Source organism: Rana temporaria, chromosome 1, assembly GCF_905171775.1.
Source record: "Rana temporaria chromosome 1, aRanTem1.1, whole genome shotgun sequence".
In the NCBI taxonomy this organism is placed as follows: domain Eukaryota; kingdom Metazoa; phylum Chordata; class Amphibia; order Anura; family Ranidae; genus Rana; species Rana temporaria.
The window spans coordinates 606,042,438-606,062,201 of NC_053489.1; the positions used below are offsets into that span (position 1 = coordinate 606,042,438).

The 19,764-nt window shown below is 48.3% G+C and overlaps 1 protein-coding gene across 2 annotated transcripts in view; it reads left to right on the forward strand.

Annotated features, from left to right (window-relative positions):
• The window catches only part of KCNIP4 (potassium voltage-gated channel interacting protein 4), an 894,954-nt gene that overhangs the window by 288,782 nt on the left and 586,408 nt on the right, over positions 1 to 19,764 (forward strand). The window lies entirely within an intron of this gene.

A 19,764-nucleotide genomic window follows, 5' to 3' on the forward strand; every position in this document is an offset into this window, starting at 1 on the left:
TGTGTATTGCTCCTTTCTTTAATAAATAACAGACATAGGTATATGCAAATCCAGTAGTTTTTTTTATAATCTGCAAAGTGTGGTGACCTGTAGGAACCAAAGTGTGGTGACCTGTAGGAACCAAAGTGTAGTGACATGCAGGAACCAAAGTGTGGTGACCTGTAGGAACCAAAGTATAGTGACATGCAGGACCCAAAGTGTGGTGACCTGTAGGAACCAAAGTGTGGTGACCTATAGGAACCAAAGTGTAGTGACATGCAGGAACCAAAGTGTGGTGACCTGCAAGAACCAAAGTGTGGTGACCTGTAGGAACCAAAGTGTAGTGACATGCAGGAACCAAAGTGTGGTGATCTGTAGGAACCAAAGTGTGGTGATCTGTAGGAACCAAAGTGTGGTGACCTGCAGGAACCAAAGTGTGGTGACCTGCAGGAACCAAAGTGTGGTGAACTGCAGGAACCAAAGTGTGGTGACCTGTAGGAACCAAAGTGTGGTGACCTGTATTAACCAAAGTGTGGTGACCTGCAGGAACCAAAGTGTGGTGACCTGTAGGAACCAAAGTGTGGTGACCTAACCTGTAGGAACCAAAGTGTGGTGACCTGTATTAACCAAAGTGTGGTGACATGTAGGAACCAAAGTGTGGTGACCTGTATTAACCAAAGTGTGGTGACATGTAGGAACCAAAGTGTGGTGACCTGTATTAACCAAAGTGTGGTGACATGTAGGAACCAAAGTGTGGTGACCTGTATTAACCAAAGTGTGGTGACCTGTATTAACCAAAGTGTGGTGACCTGTATTAACCAAAGTGTGGTGACCTGTAGGAACCAAAGCGTGGTGACCTGTATTAACCAAAGTGTGGTGACCTGTAGGAACCAAAGTGTGGTGACCTGTAGGAACCAAAGTGTGGTGACCTGTAGGAACCAAAGTGTGGTGACCTAACCTGTAGGAACCAAAGTGTGGTGACCTGACCTGTAGGAACCAAAGTGTGGTGACCTGTAGGAACCAAAGTGTGGGGACCTGTAGGAACCAAAGTGTGGTGATCTGTAGGAACCAAAGTGTGGTGACCTGCAGGAACCAAAGTGTGGTGACCTGCAGGAACCAAAGTGTGGTGAACTGCAGGAACCAAAGTGTGGTGACCTGTAGGAACCAAAGTGTGGTGACCTGTATTAACCAAAGTGTGGTGACCTGCAGGAACCAAAGTGTGGTGACCTGTAGGAACCAAAGTGTGGTGACCTAACCTGTAGGAACCAAAGTGTGGTGACCTGTATTAACCAAAGTGTGGTGACATGTAGGAACCAAAGTGTGGTGACCTGTATTAACCAAAGTGTGGTGACATGTAGGAACCAAAGTGTGGTGACCTGTATTAACCAAAGTGTGGTGACATGTAGGAACCAAAGTGTGGTGACATGTAGGAACCAAAGTGTGGTGACCTGTATTAACCAAAGTGTGGTGACCTGTATTAACCAAAGTGTGGTGACCTGTATTAACCAAAGTGTGGTGACCTGTATTAACCAAAGTGTGGTGACCTGTAGGAACCAAAGCGTGGTGACCTGTATTAACCAAAGTGTGGTGACCTGTAGGAACCAAAGTGTGGTGACCTGTAGGAACCAAAGTGTGGTGACCTGTAGGAACCAAAGTGTGGTGACCTAACCTGTAGGAACCAAAGTGTGGTGACCTGACCTGTAGGAACCAAAGTGTGGTGACCTGTAGGAACCAAAGTGTGGGGACCTGTAGGAACCAAAGTGTGGTGACCTGTAGGAACCAAAGTGTGGTGACCTGTAGGAACCAAAGTGTGGGGACCTGTAGGAACCAAAGTGTGGGGACCTGTAGGAACCAAAGTGTGGTGACCTGTAGGAACCAAAGTGTGGTGACCTGTAGGAACCAAAGTGTGGTGACCTGTAGGAACCAACGTGTGGTGACCTGTAGGAACCATCAGTAATTAATAATTTTTCATAATTCCTGAAGCTTTAATGAATGTCTTACTAAACTTGCAATGAGCTGCTTTATTTGGATCTTTCCCCTGTGAAACAAGCCCAGTAAAGAAACAGTTAAAAAAAATCAATGTACATCTTGTATTTATTTCCATTATAATATAGATCATTTTAGCTGATTATTTTGTACGTAATATTTGGAAACGGGTTTACACACAAGATTAGCAATCGCTTATCATACGCACAACTTGCTTTGAGAAGAGATCTGTAATTCTTTGATGTTACCCCAACAGACTGCAATCTGATTGACAGAAGTGAAGATGTTTCAATGCCCAGGGCATGATATGCAATCTCTGGTTTGCCGAAGCTGTGCCTTCCACCACTTGCCAGTCAAAGTTCAGTGCCATGGCAGGACATGTCACTCCCGCTGGATCATTAATGGGGGAAATTTAACATTACCTGTGGAAGTGTTTAATCACAGGATGAAATCTCGGGTGTTGTACATAGGAAGCCGTTGTGTTTTCACCGCTCAGATAATTGCTTTGGGAATATCCCTCTTTGGATTTCACACTTCAAGTGTCAGAGAACGGAGAGGTGCTTGGGTTTTATTTATCTTATATCGCATTTAATTCCTTCCCAACTTCACACATAACAATTGCTTTGGGGGCTTCAGAAAACCATTTTGTTTTCATGTTACTGAAAAGCTACAAGCCTTTACCGGCTTTTAATTACAGGTTGGGATCATGTGGGAGGATTGGTCGGCAATGAGAGGGTTAAAGGCTCTGACGATCAAGCATTTCTCTCAATGACTGCATGGTATAAGAAGGATGAATGAGGTGTCACTTACCTTACAGCGATTACTACAGTCACCCAAATTTAAATCACCTAAACTTCACTTATTGTGTATTTGTATAATATATATAGTGTGTGTATCTATATATATATAAATTATATTACCAAAAGTAGTGGGACACCCGCCTTTGCACGCAGATATAGCTGGATTCAGGTAGCCGGGCGCATCTTTGAGGCGGCGTAGCGTATCGTATTTACGCTACGCCGCCGTAAGTGAGAGAGGCAAGTGCTGTATTCACAAAGCACTTGCCTTCTAAGTTACGGCGGCGTAGCGTAAATGGGCTGGCGTAAGCGCGCCTAAATCAAATGAGGATGAGGGGGGCATGTTTTATGTAAATTACTCGTGACCCGACGTGATTGACGTTTTTACGAACGGCGCATGCGCCGTCCTTGGACATATCCCAGTGTGCATTGCTCAAAGTACGCCGCAAGGACGTATTGGTTTCGACGTGAACGTAAATTACATCCAGCCCCATTCACGGACGACTTACGCAAACGACGTAAATTTTTCAAATTTCGACGCGGGAACGACGGCCATACTTAACATTGACTAGGCCAGCTATTTGTTCGACTAAATTTACGCCGGAAATCGCCTTACGTAAACGGCGTATCTTTACTGCGCACGTACGTTCGTGAATTACGCATTCTAGGCGTAAATCAGCGTTCACGCCCCTAGCGGCCGGCGGAACTAGACAGCTAAGATACGACGGCGCAGGCCGTCGTATCTTAGCTAGGTTTAAGTGTATCTCAGTTTGAGCATACACTTAAACATACGACGGCTTAGGCCTCGTACACACGGACGGACTGTTTGCTGAAAAAGGTCCGCCGGACCGTTTTCAGCGGACATGTCCGCCCGGAGATTTCTGTCTGATGGTTGTACACACCATCAGACAGAAATCTGCGTGTACACAATACGCGGTGACGTGGCCGCGCCGTCGCCACGACGATGACACGGCGACGTGCGCGGCCCTGGAAGTTCAATGCTTCCACGCTTGCGTCGAATCACTTTGACGCATGCGAGGGATGGAGGCCGATCGGACATGTCCGGTGAGTCTGTACAGAAGACCGAACATGTCTGACGGACAGGCTTCCAGCGCACATGTTTCTTAGCATGCTAAGAAATTTTTGTCCACTGGAAAACGGTCGGCTGGACAAATGTCCGCTGGAAACCTGTCCGATAGGCCGTACACACGACCGAACATGTCCGCTGAAACTGGTCCCCGGACCAGTTTCAGCGGACATGTTCGGTCGTGTGTACGGGGCCTTAGATTCCGAGTTACGACGGCGTATCTACTGATACGCCGGCGTAACTCTTTGTGAATCTGGCTAATAAACTTTAATGGCATCCCAGTCTTAGTCTGTAGGGCTCAAAATTGAGTTGGCCCACCCTTTGCAGCTATAACAGCTTCAACTCTTGTTGGAAGGCTGTCCATAAGGTTTAGGAGTGTGTCTATGGAAATGTTTGACCGTTCTTCCAGAAGCGCATTTGTGAGGTCAGGCACTGATGTTGGACGATAAAGCCTGGCTCGCAGTCTGCACCGTAATGCCGCGAACACACGATCAGAATTTCTGACAAGAAAAGTTCGATGTGAGGTTTTGGTCAGAAATTCCGACCGTGTGTAGGCTCCATCTGACTTTTTCTGTCGGAATTTCGACAGAAAAAACTTGAGAGCTGGTTCTCAAATTTTCCGACGGGACAAATTCCAATCGTCTGTATGCAATTCCAAGGTGCAAAAAAACACGCATGCTCAGAATCAAGTCGACGCATGCTCAGAAGCATTGAACTTCATTTTTCTCGGCTCGTCGTAGTGTTGTATGTCACCGCGTTCTTGACGGTCAGGAATTTGTGTGATGTGTGTATGCAACACAAGTTTGAGCGAACAGTCCGTCGGAACAAAATCCACAGTTTTCTTGTCAGAATTTCTGATCGTGTGTACGCGGCATTAGGCTTAATGTACACGAACGATTTAACTTGACAGATAGTAACCCACATTTAAAACGTTTGTTTGCCGCATTTACATGCCGTTTAGCTGCGTTTATTCTTTTTTTTAAAATAGAAAAGAAACAAAAAATGCCTGTACATGAAACACGGCTAAACGCGTTTAGTAGCGTTTGGCGCTTGAAATGCCTCTAAAGTCAGCTTCTGAACCCAATTTTTTGTGTTTCAAAAAAAGCCTCTAAACTCATCTGCCCGTAAAAGACTATAAATGACCCTGTGTACATGTACTGATAAGATAACATAGAGAAGGGTTCAGGAGCAGCTGAAAAAACTGCCCAACTGCTCCTAAATGCCCGTTTACCAGCAGCAGTGTACATAAGGCCTTATTCATCCCAAAGGTGTTATATCGGGTTGAAGTCAGGACTCTGTGCAGGTCAGTCAAGTTCCTCCACCCCAAACTCGTTCATCCGTGTCTTTATGAACCTTGTTTTGTGCACTGGTGTTGTGGGAACATGACTAGTGTAGTCCAGATATGACACAATAACCTTCGACCGTTGAGACCCCATGTACTCCACCCCTTAATTGTCCCCCACTTACTATATAGTAAAGAGACCACACCTTTGCTTTGGAGTAAACTGGCCACAACAGCCTATTTTATTAAAACATAAATTGCAATAAAAACTCCAACTTAAATGAAACAGTAAATATCCAACATCAATGACATACAATAAACCCCCACTCTGTTGGTCCTTTCTGGCAGCACACCCATTCTCCACCATTTTACCATATACCAGATGAACAATGCACTGCGAGCAAACATTAAACTTTTAGGCCTCCAGTCCGTGTAGTACGCTCGGAGACAACCCCCGCCCGCAGTGCAAACGTTACAGTATCCCAACTAACCTTTCGCTGGGATACACTTTAAGGGGCCCATCATATTGATGAGCCCCCCACCCCCGTTTTCACACGTTTTCTACTGCCACCATAAAGGACCAACAGAACTAACCGCCACAGCCCGAAAGGATGACACCTCCACCTTTAAGGGCCCCCACCCAACCTCAACGCTCTCTGGATCCCTTCTTGAATCCCCATCGACCACAGCGCAATCCCCACATCCGTCAGATGGACCCCGTCCCTCCTCAGATACATGCCTACATTAGTCTCCAATTCCTGGTGGCGTACCACTAGCCCCCCAAGGCGTGCCAAAAATTTACCCACCACCCGGTTAACCCGAGTCCTGGCTCTGTTGAGCCTTGTAACTGACCGAGCCTTGCGCCACTGTGTGCGGGCGACAATTTCCGACCACACCAGCACCGTCCCCGGAAAGGCCGCTCGCAGCCGCTCAAAGTCCGCTTTGATGTCCGTAATCAGAGCCCTGATTTTTCGCACACCAAAATCATTCCCCCCCCGCGTGTATAACCAGAACATCGGGGGGCCTGTCCAGTCGGGCGTACCTCTCGACCTCTGGTAGCACCCTACCCCACATCATCCCAGGTATCCCCAACCACCTCAAAACCGCTTCCTTCCTGGAAATACCCAGCTGCCTGCCTTCCGGCTTCTCATCAGCCCTTCTTGCCCCCCAGCAAACGTACGAATGTCCGAAAATCCAGACGAGGCGTGTAGTCCCTCCATCTGAAATGAAATAAACAATCCACAATGCTCACCAACGAACACCAACCCTAGCAAAAGCCCCCCCCTTTTTCATCACTCCCTTCCCCATTAACCAACCACCAACTGAGGCCGCACGTATGACCGGAACCTCCGTGATTCCCACCTCCCGATCTTCCGTACTGCCGCCTCGTTCATCCCGCACCTGGCAGCTTCGGTAGCCGCCCCGATACGGAAGGAGTGAGACGAAAACTCGGACTTGTCCAAGCCCATTTCTTGTAAGCAACTGCGAAAAACCGCCACAAATTGGAACTTTGACAAGAAAGACCCATCTTCGTGCCTAAGCAACGGCCCGCCCCCTTTCGGCCTGACCCCCAAAAATGCCTTGACCGATGCCACCGGACATACTCTGGCCCCCGGCAGGGAAAAAAGAACCACGTCCACCCCCCTGCCCCTCTGGTCGGTTTTTGATCTGCGCAATCGAATACCCATCTTATCCTCCGATATCCACACATCCTCCCTCATCAGCCCCCCAGCCCTCATGCGAGAAGGGCTAACCAATTCACTGATGCGGAACGCGCCGTAAAATGCCAGCGAGAAAGCCGCCGCGAATAACAGGCATTCATACTGCCCCGTGCACACCCCGTCCAAGGCCCCCCTGATACCTACCAAATTGGCAAAAGAGACCGGCCTCCTGGCATCCTGCACCTTACGACCTTTCCTGTAGCCCTTCACTGCCTGTCTGACCCAGAAGTCCTTGGTCCAATCCACCCCCCCCATCAGTTTAAAAAAGAACGCTAAACCCGCCAACTTTTTCTCAATGGAGGACACGGACACGCCTAGCTTCCATGACCCCAGCTTCGGCACCCAACTCCAACCATTCCTTCCATACCTTGGCGTAGGCCGACCATGTGGCCGTGCTAACGGACCGCTTAATCCACGAGGCGGCTAATCCAGCGCCAGCTCCCAAATCCAGCCTGGGCACGGGACCCCGACAGCCTCCGCGGCCGGGGCCAGCTCTCTGAACTTGTCCCACTGAAAACGAGACAATGAATCAGCCAGCGTGTTCTCGACGCCCGGGATATGCACGGCATAAATGAAAATGTTCAGTTGCAAACACCTCAACACTAAATGCCGCATGAGCCGAATGACCGGTTGTGACGACGCGGACATGCGGTTCACTACCTGAACCACTCCCATGTTGTCACAGTTCAGCCGGAGTTTTAGGTTGCTGCAGGCCTCCCCCCAAAGCTCAATGGCCAACACCACCGGAAAAAGTTCCAGCAGCACCAGGTTCCGGAGAAAGCCTGCCTCCACCCAAGACCTCGGCCAAGGCTCTGCGCTCCACTGCCCCTTGAAGAAAGCCCCATAGCCCGTGGACCCCGCCGCGTCCGTTACCAGTTCCACGTCGAAGTTACTCACCGGACTGGACTGCCACATCGACCTGCCATTGTAGGATGTCAGGAACTCATACCATACCTTCAAGTCCTCCCGATGCTCCTTAGACAAACGAATGAAATGATTGGGGGCCTTCGCCCCCGCCGTAGCCGCCGACAGCCGCCGGCAAAATATTCTGCCCATGGGAATGATCCTACAGGCAAAATTAAGTTTTCCCAGCAGTGACTGTAAAGTCCTCAGCTGCACCTTCCGCAAGCCCTGAAACTCTCTAACTTCCGCTTTCAAGGCCTCGAGCTTATCCCTGGGAAGACGGCACTCCATTACTTCCGAATCGATCACTATACCCAGAAAACTAATCTCCGTCGTGGGGCCTTCCGTCTTGTCAGCCGCCAAGGGCACGCCAAAACGTCCCGCAATGTGCTGCAACGTTGACAGTAGAGTCGCACACACACCAGAGGAAGGCGGCCCCACGCAGAGGTAGTCATCCAGATAGTGAATGATCGAGTCCAGGCCCGACACATCCCTGACCACCCATTCCAAAAAGGAACTGAATGTCTCAAACAGTGCACAGGAAATGGAGCAGCCCATGGGTAGGCACTGGTCAACATAGTATTGGCCCTGCCAGCAACATCCCAACAGCCTAAAACAGTCAGGATGCACCGGCAACAACCGGAAGGCGGATTCGATGTCCGCCTTTGCCATTAAGGCCCCACGTCCGTACCGCCGCACCCACCGTACCGCCGCATCAAACGACGTGTAGGACACCGTGCAAGCCTCCGGATCGATAAAGTCGTTGACCGAACCCCCTTTTGGGAATGACAGGTGGTGAATAAGACGGAATTTGTTCGGTTCCTTCTTAGGCACCACCCCCAACGGAGACACCACCAGCTCCGGCAAGGGCGGGGCCGCAAACGGCCCGCCCATCCGTCCTAGTGCTACTTCCTTGCCCAACTTTTCCCCCACCACCCCCGGATTAACCACTTCCCGCCCGGCCTATGGCCGATTTACGTCCGGGAAGTGGTTATGAAATCCTGACAGGACGTTCCAGAACGTCCTGCAGGATTTCATGCCGCGCGCGCCCGTGGGGGCGCGCATCGCGGCGATCGGTGATGCGGGGTGTCAGTCTGACACCCTGCATCTCCGATCTCGGTAAAGAGCCTCCGGCGGAGACTCTTTACCACGTGATCAGCCGTGTCCAACCACGGCTGATCACGATGTAAACAGGAAGAGCCGTTGATGGCTCTTCCTCCTCGCGTCTGACAGACGCGAGTAGAGGATAGCCGATCGGCGGCTCTCCTGACAGGGGGGGTTCGCGCTGATTGGTTATCAGCGCAGCCCCCCCTCGGATCGCCACACTGGACCACCAGTAGGGGTGTAACGGATCGTCACCGATCCGTGATCCGAACGGGCCACCCCGTTCGGATCGGCACACCCCGCGATCCGCGGAGCGCTCCGGAGCCTAGGCCTAGGAAAGTCCCCGGCTTCGGCCTAGCTCCGGAGCGGCGGCCAGTCTGCTTGCCAGAGCCCAGCGTGACACGCCTCCCCGCCTCCCCGGGGAGGCGTGTCACGCTGTGCACTGGGCTCTAGCAAGCTGAATGGGAATGTTAGCAGTGAAGCACTGGTGTGAGAGGAGGGGGGGGAAAGGGGGAAAAAAGAGCACAATAGCAATTCACAGGGGTGGATTAAAGAGGAAGCAGGTGAGGCTGTTTGGGACTTAAAGTACAATCTTGATGTTTTTACAGCAAAAAAAATATATATATATATATATATATATATATATATATATATATATATATATATATTTTGCTGTAAAAACATCAAGATTGTACTTTAAGTCCCAAACAGCCTCACCTGCTTCCTCTTTAATCCACCCCTGTGAATTGCTATTGTGCCCTTTTTTCGGATCAGCAAAAAAAAAAAAAAAAGGTTCCTTTTTTTAATTGGTCCAAAAAAAAATATATTATTTTATTATATATATATATATATATATATATATATATATATATATTTTTTTTTTTTTTTTTGGACCAATGAAAAAACGGACCCTTTTTTTTTTTTTTGCTGATCCGAAAATGATCCGATCCGTGACTCCTGATCCGAGGATCGATCCGATCCGTGAGTTTTTTGATCCGTTGCACCCCTAACCACCAGGGATGCCCACCCTGGACCACCAGGGTGGGCAAAAAAAAAACAGAAAAAAAAAAAGTTTAAAAAAAAAAAAAAAAAGCATAAAGAAAAAAGATGCCAGTCAGTGCCCACAAATGGGCACTGACTGGCAACAATCAGTGCTGCCACCCCAGTGTCCATCAGCGCCACCCCAGTGTCCATCAGCGCCACCCCAGTGTCCATCAGCGCCACCCCACAGTGCCCATCCATGCCCAGTGCCCACCTAGCAGTGCCCATCTGTGCCACCCATAAGTATACATCAGTGCCGCCCATGAGTGCCCATCTGTGCCGCCTATGTGTGCCCATCAGTGCCGCCTATGTGTGCCCATCAGTGCTGCCTATGTGTGCCCATCAGTGCCGCCTATGTGTGCCCATCAGTGCCGCCTGTGTGCCCATCAGTGCCGCCTATGTGTGCCCATCAGTGCCGCCTATGTGTGCCCATCAGTGTCGCATACCAGCGCCGCCAATCAGTGCCACCTCATCTGTGCCCGTCAGTACTACCTCATCGATGTCCATCAGTGCCATCTCATCGGTGCCCATTAGTGCCGCCATATCAGTGCCCGTAATTGAAAGAGAAAACTTATTTACAAAAAAATTAACAGAAAAAAATAAAAACGTATTTTTTTTTCCAAATTTTCAGCCTTTTTTTAGTTGTTGCGCAAAAAAAAAAAATCGCAGAGGTGATCAAATACCACCAAAAGAAAGCTCTATTTGTGGGGGAAAAAAGGACGCCAATTTTGTTTGGGTACAGTGTAGCATGACCGCGCAATTGCCATTCAAAGTGCGACAGTGCTGAAAGCTGAAAATTGGCTTGGGCGGGAAGCTGCGTAAGTACCTGGTATGGAAGTGGTTAAGGAGAGCCGATTTCAAATTTCGTGCCACCGGCGGCACCACCGCCAGCGAACACGGTATCTTGAAACCGTCCCTGAACCCCGAGGACAATAGTTCTGCCGCTGCCTTGTCCGGGTACCTACTTAGGAAAGGTAGCATCCTTTCCCCCTTCACCGGAGTCGTCCCTTTTTTGAGCAGCGTCACCGGCACGCTTTCCCTTTTTAAAACACTTGGCCGCGGGGTGGGAGCCCCCACACCCTGAGCACTCGTGTTTGAATTTACATGATCCTCCGAATTTGCAGGCGTTCTCATTGAACTGCCAGCAAACTCCCCACTTCTTACCGGCCGACGGTCCTGAGGAGGATGTACCCCCGGCCCCCCCGTGAAAAGACTGCGCCGGGGCCTTAGCCGCCGACATGAGCCGCATCCAGAGGCTGATATCTTTCTGATCCCAGCGCAGAGAGGGCCTAACTGCCCGCCGTTGCCGAAACTGCTCATCGTACCTGAGCCAAGCCGACCCCCCGTACACCCGATGCGCCTCCCCAATTGAATCCATGTACCCGAACAACGCCGAGCAATGTTCTGGGTTCTTTTCACCAACGACGCTAGCCATAATGGCGAACGCCTGGAGCCAGTTCACGAAAGTGCGCGGAATCAACCTATACCGCCTCTTCTCCTCATCCTCCTTTTTAGAATCATCCGGCTTCACCCTATCGAGGTTGAATTTCTCCAACGGCAACAGGGAGAATATCTCTACATATTCGCTCTTGTAAATTTTTTCCTTCACCTCCTGCTTTAAATGACCCCCCAGAGGACACTCGTAGCATATATAAACCTCGCCCCTTGCCGCATCCGCAATACGTACCAGATCGGAACGAGTCACCACCTCCGGGGCCCCCCCTGACTTGTCTTTTCCCGTCCCCACCTGTCCTGCCACTGGGGCCACCGGGGGAAGCTGCGAAGCCGCAACCCCCCCTCCGGCCGGAGCATCACCCCCAGTCGCGCCCACAGCCACAGGTGCCCACGGAGCCACCTGTGGCGAAGGGCCCTGTACAGCAGCCACCCGGCCCAAAAGTTCCTTGAGGCCTCCCACCAATTCCGTCAACAGGGCGTCAGCCCCAGAGGCGGCAGGCGCAACGCCCGCCACCACCGGTGCAGCCACCGCCACTGGCGGCGGAGGTGCTGGAACCCCCCCCTCCCCACTCCCAACAATTCACACAATGCGTCAGCTAAAGAGGATACATGTAAAGTAGTGGACTTACCAGGCCTGCCGGGAGACGCCCCCGCTGCCGTAGACTGGATTTCCACCGCTGACTCCCTCTCCGGTCCACCATCTTCGTCTTCCGATGGCACACCTTCCGACCTGTCCTCCCCGACTGGGATCGGTGCGGCCGACAGTCCCCCAGGAGAAGATGACCTGGAGGCCCCGGAGTCCCCCCTCCGTTCCGGCCGGCCTTTTGCTGTTCCTCTGCCCCGCGTTGCTGCAGCAGGCAGACCACCCGACGATGACTCCGCGTTGCCTGATGCCCCCCGCTCCGAGCCCCGCCCACCCGCGGAACCGCCGGCCCCACGTGTAGAGGGCCCCACGGCCGTGCCAGGTGGGTCTGAGGCCTTCTTTTTCCCCTTTGAAGCCCCCGTTCCTGCCGCAGAAGGAGAAGGTGTCCCCCCCCCACCGCCCGCATTTGGGGAAGCGGCGCCGGTACGGCCCGTGGCCCCGCCCACCGACGGAGGTCGGCGGCGTGCGTCCTGCTCTGTCCCCCCCGTCCCGCTTCTGGTCACCCGCTTCGGCGGGGGGGCCGACCGCCCCCCCGGGGGGCTCCGGGCCCCCCTTGCAGTCCTGGATGAGGGCCCCGGGGAATAGCGGGCCGGAGGCCGCGACCTCCGCCCGCGTGGGGTCAACTCACCGCCGCCCGATCCTCCCGATCCGCCCGCCTGGTCCGCGACCCATTCTGCAGCGCGCCTCTCCAGCCAGTCTGTGCCCCGATGAGCTGCCTCGGCCCGCAAGCGTGCGAGCACGAGGTCGACGGACGCCATTTTGTCTGTGTGAGAGCAGGAGGAAAACCTGCTTCCTCGTTGCTCTCCTGACTGCAAGTGCCCGCCTGGCCCCGCCCCACCCTTTTATAGGGTAACTCCCCTGACACCAGCAGCCAATCCTGCTCCTCCTCTGAACTTGATCCTTCTAACTCCCCCGCCCCTCTCTACACCAATCCTACTCTTCCTACCTCCAACCCCCTTAGCTTAACCCTTCCTGTGTCACTAGACACTCTGTCATGCCCGGCCCTCTGCTAGTCTTTGCTGTCTTTTGCTCCGGGCCTCCCTTGAAGGGGGCATCCCCAAACTGTTCCCATGGCAGTAATCAGCATCTTATAGCGTACGGCGGGGGCTGTACGGCGGACCACCTGACACTAACTGACACTGGGTGGTAACTGGCTAACTGACATCTCCAGTGACACTAATACAGTGATCAGTGCTAATACACTGTCAGCTTGGGGCGAGAACACACAAGTGCCCCTACAGCAAGCGGCTTGCTATGGGGACACTCAGCAAGGAGGAGGGGCCCAGAGTGCCGGCGGGGGACCCAAAAAGAAGAGGATCACTTTAAGCGTGAATCATTGGCCAGTACCTGCTGACAAAATCTACCTGTGTCCAATAACAGCAGGAGCCAGCAGGCATGGGCGTGCATACGCGCCCTGAACCCAGAAACAGGCAGCGACATACACGTACGCCACTGTGTCTATGGGAGCCACCCTTTCACAGTACAATGCGGGTGGGCGTTCTTAAACAGGTTAAAGTCCATATATATATATATATATATATATATATATACACTGTGTATATATATATATATATATATATATATATATATATATATATGGTATATATATATATATATATATATATATATATATATATATTTATATATTTAACAGTTATTACATGCCAAGGGATTCTTAGAGCATTATGCATTAGCTTAAAAGACAGTACATTAGTAACTGCCTGACTTGGCCCTTGGACAGAGCAGGAGAAAAGGGAGGCAGAGGAACACATGAAAAGGACCATAGAGCTCCACCTACTGTCTGCATAGGAGATTACATAATATTCATATGCATCTTTTCATATTTCTCCTACTGAAAATACTTCCCATCCCAGGACAGGCTGTGCCAGAGACAAGGGGCCAAATCCTCAAAAGGGATACGCAGGCGGAACTGCTGTTCAGCCTGCGTATCCCTGTGCCTATCTTTGGAACTGATCCTCAGAAGCAGTTTTCCAAAGATAGGCAGAAGATCCGACATCTGTAAGACACTTACACTGTCAGATCTTAGGATGCAGTACCGCATCCGCCACTGGGGGCATTTTGCGTTGAAATGCCGCTTTGCGTATGCAAATGAGGACTTACGGAGATCCACAAAGCTTTTCAGCTTTGTTTTTTCTGCGTAAGTTTACGTTTGCATACGTAAAATTAGGGATGCTTTTACAAAGTGTAAACTAGTTACATCTTGTAAAAACATACCTTTTTTTCGATCGCCGCTATTTTTTTTAAATTTTAAATTTTATTTTTCGGCGCGTAACTTTTTTTTTACCCGACGCAACTTTATTGTCCCGTCGCAATCCACAAAGCCCGGCGTAACGTAATTTCGCGCGCTGCCCGTTGGGAAAATGACGTCACGAGCATGCGCAGTACGGCCGGCGCGGGAGCGCGCCTCATTTAAATTGTCATCGCCCCCTGCAGAAGAGGACCGCCTTGCGCCGGAGACATTTAAGTTACACGGCCGAAAATTTCTAGGTAAGTGCTTTGTGGATCGGGCACTTAGGTAGAAATTTTCCGCCAGTGTAACTTAAATGGTAAAAGTTAAGTTAGGCTACGTTTTTGTGGATTTGCCCCAAGGTCCATATATATGCATAATTTAGGAATTTGACCAAAAGGGCGAGGGGGTGATTTAGGGTGTTTTGGCTACAGCTGCAGTAACACATACATTCTATAATGGCATGTTTAGTGGCTGAGAACATATGTCTATGAGAAACAGTATACATACTGGACTGGCACTTGACACGTGAGAAGTAAAGCAGGGTTTATAAATATGTAAATGGCAAGGATCATGTAAACATAATATTGAAGCAGATAACATCTGATCGACTCATTTGCCAGTCGGCTGCCATAAATCTTATGACACGGTGTGGAATAATGTTATACACTGGTACATACTAACAGGGAGCACTGCACTTATTTCACTGAATACATACTGTTCAATGACAACTGCTCCAGTCAAAAACTAAAAAGAAAAATATTTTAATGAGTTTTGATGGCATTTATTTTCTTCTTCTTGTGGCCATAGTCCTTTTCCAGTATTGTATAAGTCGATACAGTTTGCTTTACACTAACGTATTCAAATTTTTCAAAGGTTACAGTGATTTATGAAAGTTGGCTGCCCTGTTCCATAGCTGCCTAAACTCCTCCCCCATCCATCACCAAGGGGTCTATGTATAAAACATTCGCTGTGCTAATGTCTTAACCACTCACACAGCAATGAATAATCACTGTAATATAATTATCTCCTGTGATCGACAGCTCCATCTGGTGACCATGATGCAGTATTTTTTCTTTAGGTATCTCAATACACTGCATTGTGGCCACTAGATGGAGCTGACACTCAAAGGAGATAATTATGTCACAAACAATATGGTGCCACTGTGAATGGTTAAGACATCTGCACAGTGAAGGTTTTATATATACACCTACAAGTGAGCATTAGAGGCAAAGTACAGCCAAGATTTGTATCACTCATTCCTATTCTGCCTCTTCCTTGTGGTTCATTTTTACTTGATGTCAGTCTTACTTGATAATGGAGGTACTGTACTTTTTGACAAAGATAAAAAGAAGAATTGCATGTTATTACACTTCATATGGCTCTCCAAGTACTGTAGTGCTGCTGCACATGCGTGAGATCAGCAGCCTGCAGGGAGATTAGTCTAAAGCCCCTTTGGGAGTGCAAGTCTTTTTTGGGATGTCTCTACTAGGGATGAGCTTGGAGTTCAAGTCAAACTCATGTTCGACTCGAACATTGCCTGTTCGCCTATTCGGCGAACAACGAACAATTTGAGGTGTTCGCGGCAAATTCTAAAAGCCGCGGAACACCCTGTTAAAGTCTATGGGAGAAATCGAAAGTACTAATTTTAAAGGCTAATATGCAATTTATTGTCCTAAAATGTGTTGGGGACCTGGGTCCTGCCCCAGGGGACATGTATCGATGCAAAAAAAAGTTTTAAAAACTGAAGTTTTTTCGGGAGCAGTGAATTTAATAATGCTAAAAGTGAAACAATAAAAGTGAAATATTCCTTTAAATTTCATACCTGGGGGGGGGGGGGGGGGGGTGTAAAGTAAGTATGTGAAAAAGCGCATGTTTCCAGTACTTAGAACTTTCCCTGCACAAAGTGTCATTTCTGAAAGAAAAAAAGTCATTTAAAACTGGACTTGCGGCTATAATGAATTGTCGGCTCCCGGCAATTCAGAGAGGATTCATTTATATAAAAAAAAAAAAAAAAGCGTGGGGGTCCCCCCAAATTCCATTACCAGGCCCTTCAGGTCTGTTGTGGATTTTAAGGGGAACTCCACCCCAATTTTTTTTAAAAAATGGCGTGGAGTTATCCGAGCACGTTAACCTGGCCGGCCGCAGAAAAGAGGGGGGGACAGACTGCGCCCCCCCTCTCCTGAACCGTACCAGGCCTTATGCCCTCAACATGGGGAGGATGTCCCCATGTTGATGGGGACAAGGGCCTCATCCCCACAACCCTTGCCTGGTGGTTGTGGGGGTCTGCAGGCGGGGGGCTTATCAGAATCTGGAAGACCCCTTTAACAAAGGGGACCCCCAGATCCTGCCCCCCCTACGTGAATTGGTAATGGGGTACATTGTACCCCTACCATTTCACAAAGGAAGTGTAAATAGTTGTAAAAAACACACACCGTAGAAAAAAGTCCTTTATTAATAAAAAATAAATAAAAAAAATCCAGCGATGGTAATCCACTCGGTCCCGGCTCCCTGCTCCAACGTTGTCTGTATCTAGCGACGGGTGATCTCCTCTCCGGTCCACCGATGAGAAGATCTTCCAGGATCCACAGCGCAGCATCGCCGACCTCCTCTCTCCGCCGGACACAGCCCGGCGAATGATGCGGCTGAAGCTGTGACATTTCTTTTATTGGTGAGGCGGGGCCACCCATCACGTGACCCGTCCCCCTCTGACGCACCCTCTGCTACGTCACTGGGGAAGCCTGGCTTCCCCCATTGCGTCAGAGGGGGCAGGGTCACGTGACGGGTGGCCCGCCTCACCAATAAAATAAATGTCACAGCTTCAGCCGCCCGCAGACCACACTCTTTTTACATTTATACATTCTTTCCATAGAATCTTAGGTTTTGTATACAGATTTCCCAGAAGCCTCATACCCCTGCTTCTTTAATTGGTCTGGAGTGGAATGTTTTTCTTTACAGTACTGAACACCAGGGCACACATACTAAAATTATTCCAATATAAGCTCTTTGTGAATACATGAAAACAATGGTAAACTTTTAAAGTAATAATAAACCCTTACCTACAGTGCCTTGAAAAAGTATTCACACCCCTTGAACTTTTCCACATTTTATCATGCTACACCAAAAAACATAAATGTACTTTATTGAGATTTTATCAAAGTGGCACATAATTGTGAAGTGGAAGGAAAATTCTAAATGGTTTTCAACCCTTTCATGACTAATGCCGCGTACACACGATCAGAATTTCCACCAGCAAAAGTCTGATGTGAGCTTTTCATTGTAAAATTCCGACCGTGTGTATGCTCCATTAGACTTTTACTATCGGAATTTCCGCCAGCTAAAGTTTGAGAGCAGGTTCTCAATTTTTCCAATGGAAGAAATTCCTATTGGAAAATCCGTTCATCTGTATGCAATTCCAGCGGGAAAAAAAACATGCATGTATGGAAACAATTCGACACATGCTCGGAAGAATTAAACTTCTTTTTCTCGCCTTGTCGTAGTGTTGTACGTCACCGCGTTCTTAACCCTTGATAGTTCAGAAAACTTTTATGTGACAGTGTGTGGGCAAGCCAAGCTTGAGCAGAATTCCTTCAGAAAAACACATCAATTTTTTTCCTGACGGAAATTCCACTTGTTGTGTGTACTTGTAGGGCATTCGTCTATTTCTGACATTTGTTGCTTACAAGTTAAAATCCATATTTTTTGCTAGAAAATTACTCATAAACCCCAAATATTATATATATATTTGTAGCAGAGAATATAGAGAATAAAATGGCGATTCTTGCAATATTTTATGTCACACAGTATTTGTGCAGCGGTCTTTCAAATGCAATTTTTTTGGGAAAAAAGACACTTTCACGAATTAAAAAAAACTAAACAGTAAAATTAGCCTATTTTTTTTGTATAATTTGAAAGATGATGTTACCATAGATAGGTAATAGATACCAAACATGTTACACCTTGAAATTGCGCACACTCGTGGATTGGCGACAAACTACAGTACCTAAAAATCTCCATAGGCTACGCTTAAAAAAAAAACGGTTACCAGGTTAGAGTTACAGAGGAGGTCTAGTGCTAGAATTATTGCTCTTGCTCTTGATGATCGCGACGATACCTCACATGTGTGATTTGAACATCATTTTTCACATGCGAGCACGACTTGCGTATGCGTTTTCTTTGCTGTACGAGCTCGGGGGACAGGGGCGTTGAATTTTTTTTTTTTTTTTTACATTGTGTTTAAAAAAAATGATCACTTTTATTGCTGTCCCAAGGAATGTAAACATCTGTAAAGAAGAAGGGGGGAATGGGAACCCAAAGATGAACCCTATTCGGATTTTAACAGCACAGTAAACAATAGAGATATATAGAAATAATTTTAATAGAGAAAAGACACATACATGATATACATAAGAATAGCAATTGTTAAAAATCATACATATGAGATGCATATTATATGATAAGAGCCTGAGTGCATCAACGCATTTCACTGTTATGCTTCTTTAGGACGCAGTTCAGGATACAGTGATTGCAAGAGCAAAAAACACATTTATAATTTAAATTGTAACGCATATATTTTTTTGAAAGCATTGAACTATCCAGCCAGACACCCAGAGACATACAGAGAACAGAACGACATAAATATACCTTGCAAATAACTCAAGTCTTGATAAGAAAATAGCTAACGATTATTTTCTATTAAAATTATTTCTATATATCTCTATTGTTTACGTTGCTGTTAAAGTCTGAATAGGGTTCACCTTTGGGTTCCCCTTTCCTCCCTTCTTCTTTACAATGTTATTATTTACGGATGTTGGCAATGTGAGTGCCATTTTCTATTATTCCGAATGTAAACATCCCTTGTGACAGAAATAGGTGGTGACAGGGTACTCTTTATGGAGGGATCAGAGGTCTAAAAGACCCCAAATCCCTCCTCTACACTTCAAAGTATTCAGATTGTCAAAAACGGCGATTGTGAATACTGTATTTTTTTTTAAAACTGGCGCCATTGGCAGCCGAGTAAACCGGAAGTGACGTTGTGACGCTGCTTCCGTGTTTACATACAGGAGACTGGAAGTCTGTCTCTAGGCTCTGGAAGTGGCCTCCCAGTGTGACGGGTGGCTTTGTAAGAGCGGCAGAAGGGGGGGATGTTCCCTTCTGCTCCTCCGGTATAACAGCCGAGCGGCTTTTAGCCGCATGGTTATTATCCATGTATGCGTACTCTCTGCGCCAAGGGGTTAAAATATTTTACAAATAAATATCTGAAAAGTGTGGTGTGCATTTGTATTCAGCCCCCTTTACTCTGATACCCCTAACTAAAGTCTAGAGGAACTAATTGCCTTCAGAAGTCACCAAATTAGTAAATATTTACTAATTACACAGAATAACTGTGTGTAATTTAATCTTAGTATAAATACAACTGTTCACTGAAGCCCTCAGAGGTTTGTTAGAGAACTTTAGTGAACAAACAGCATCATACAGGCCAAGGAACACACCAGACAGGTCAGGGATAAAGTTGTGG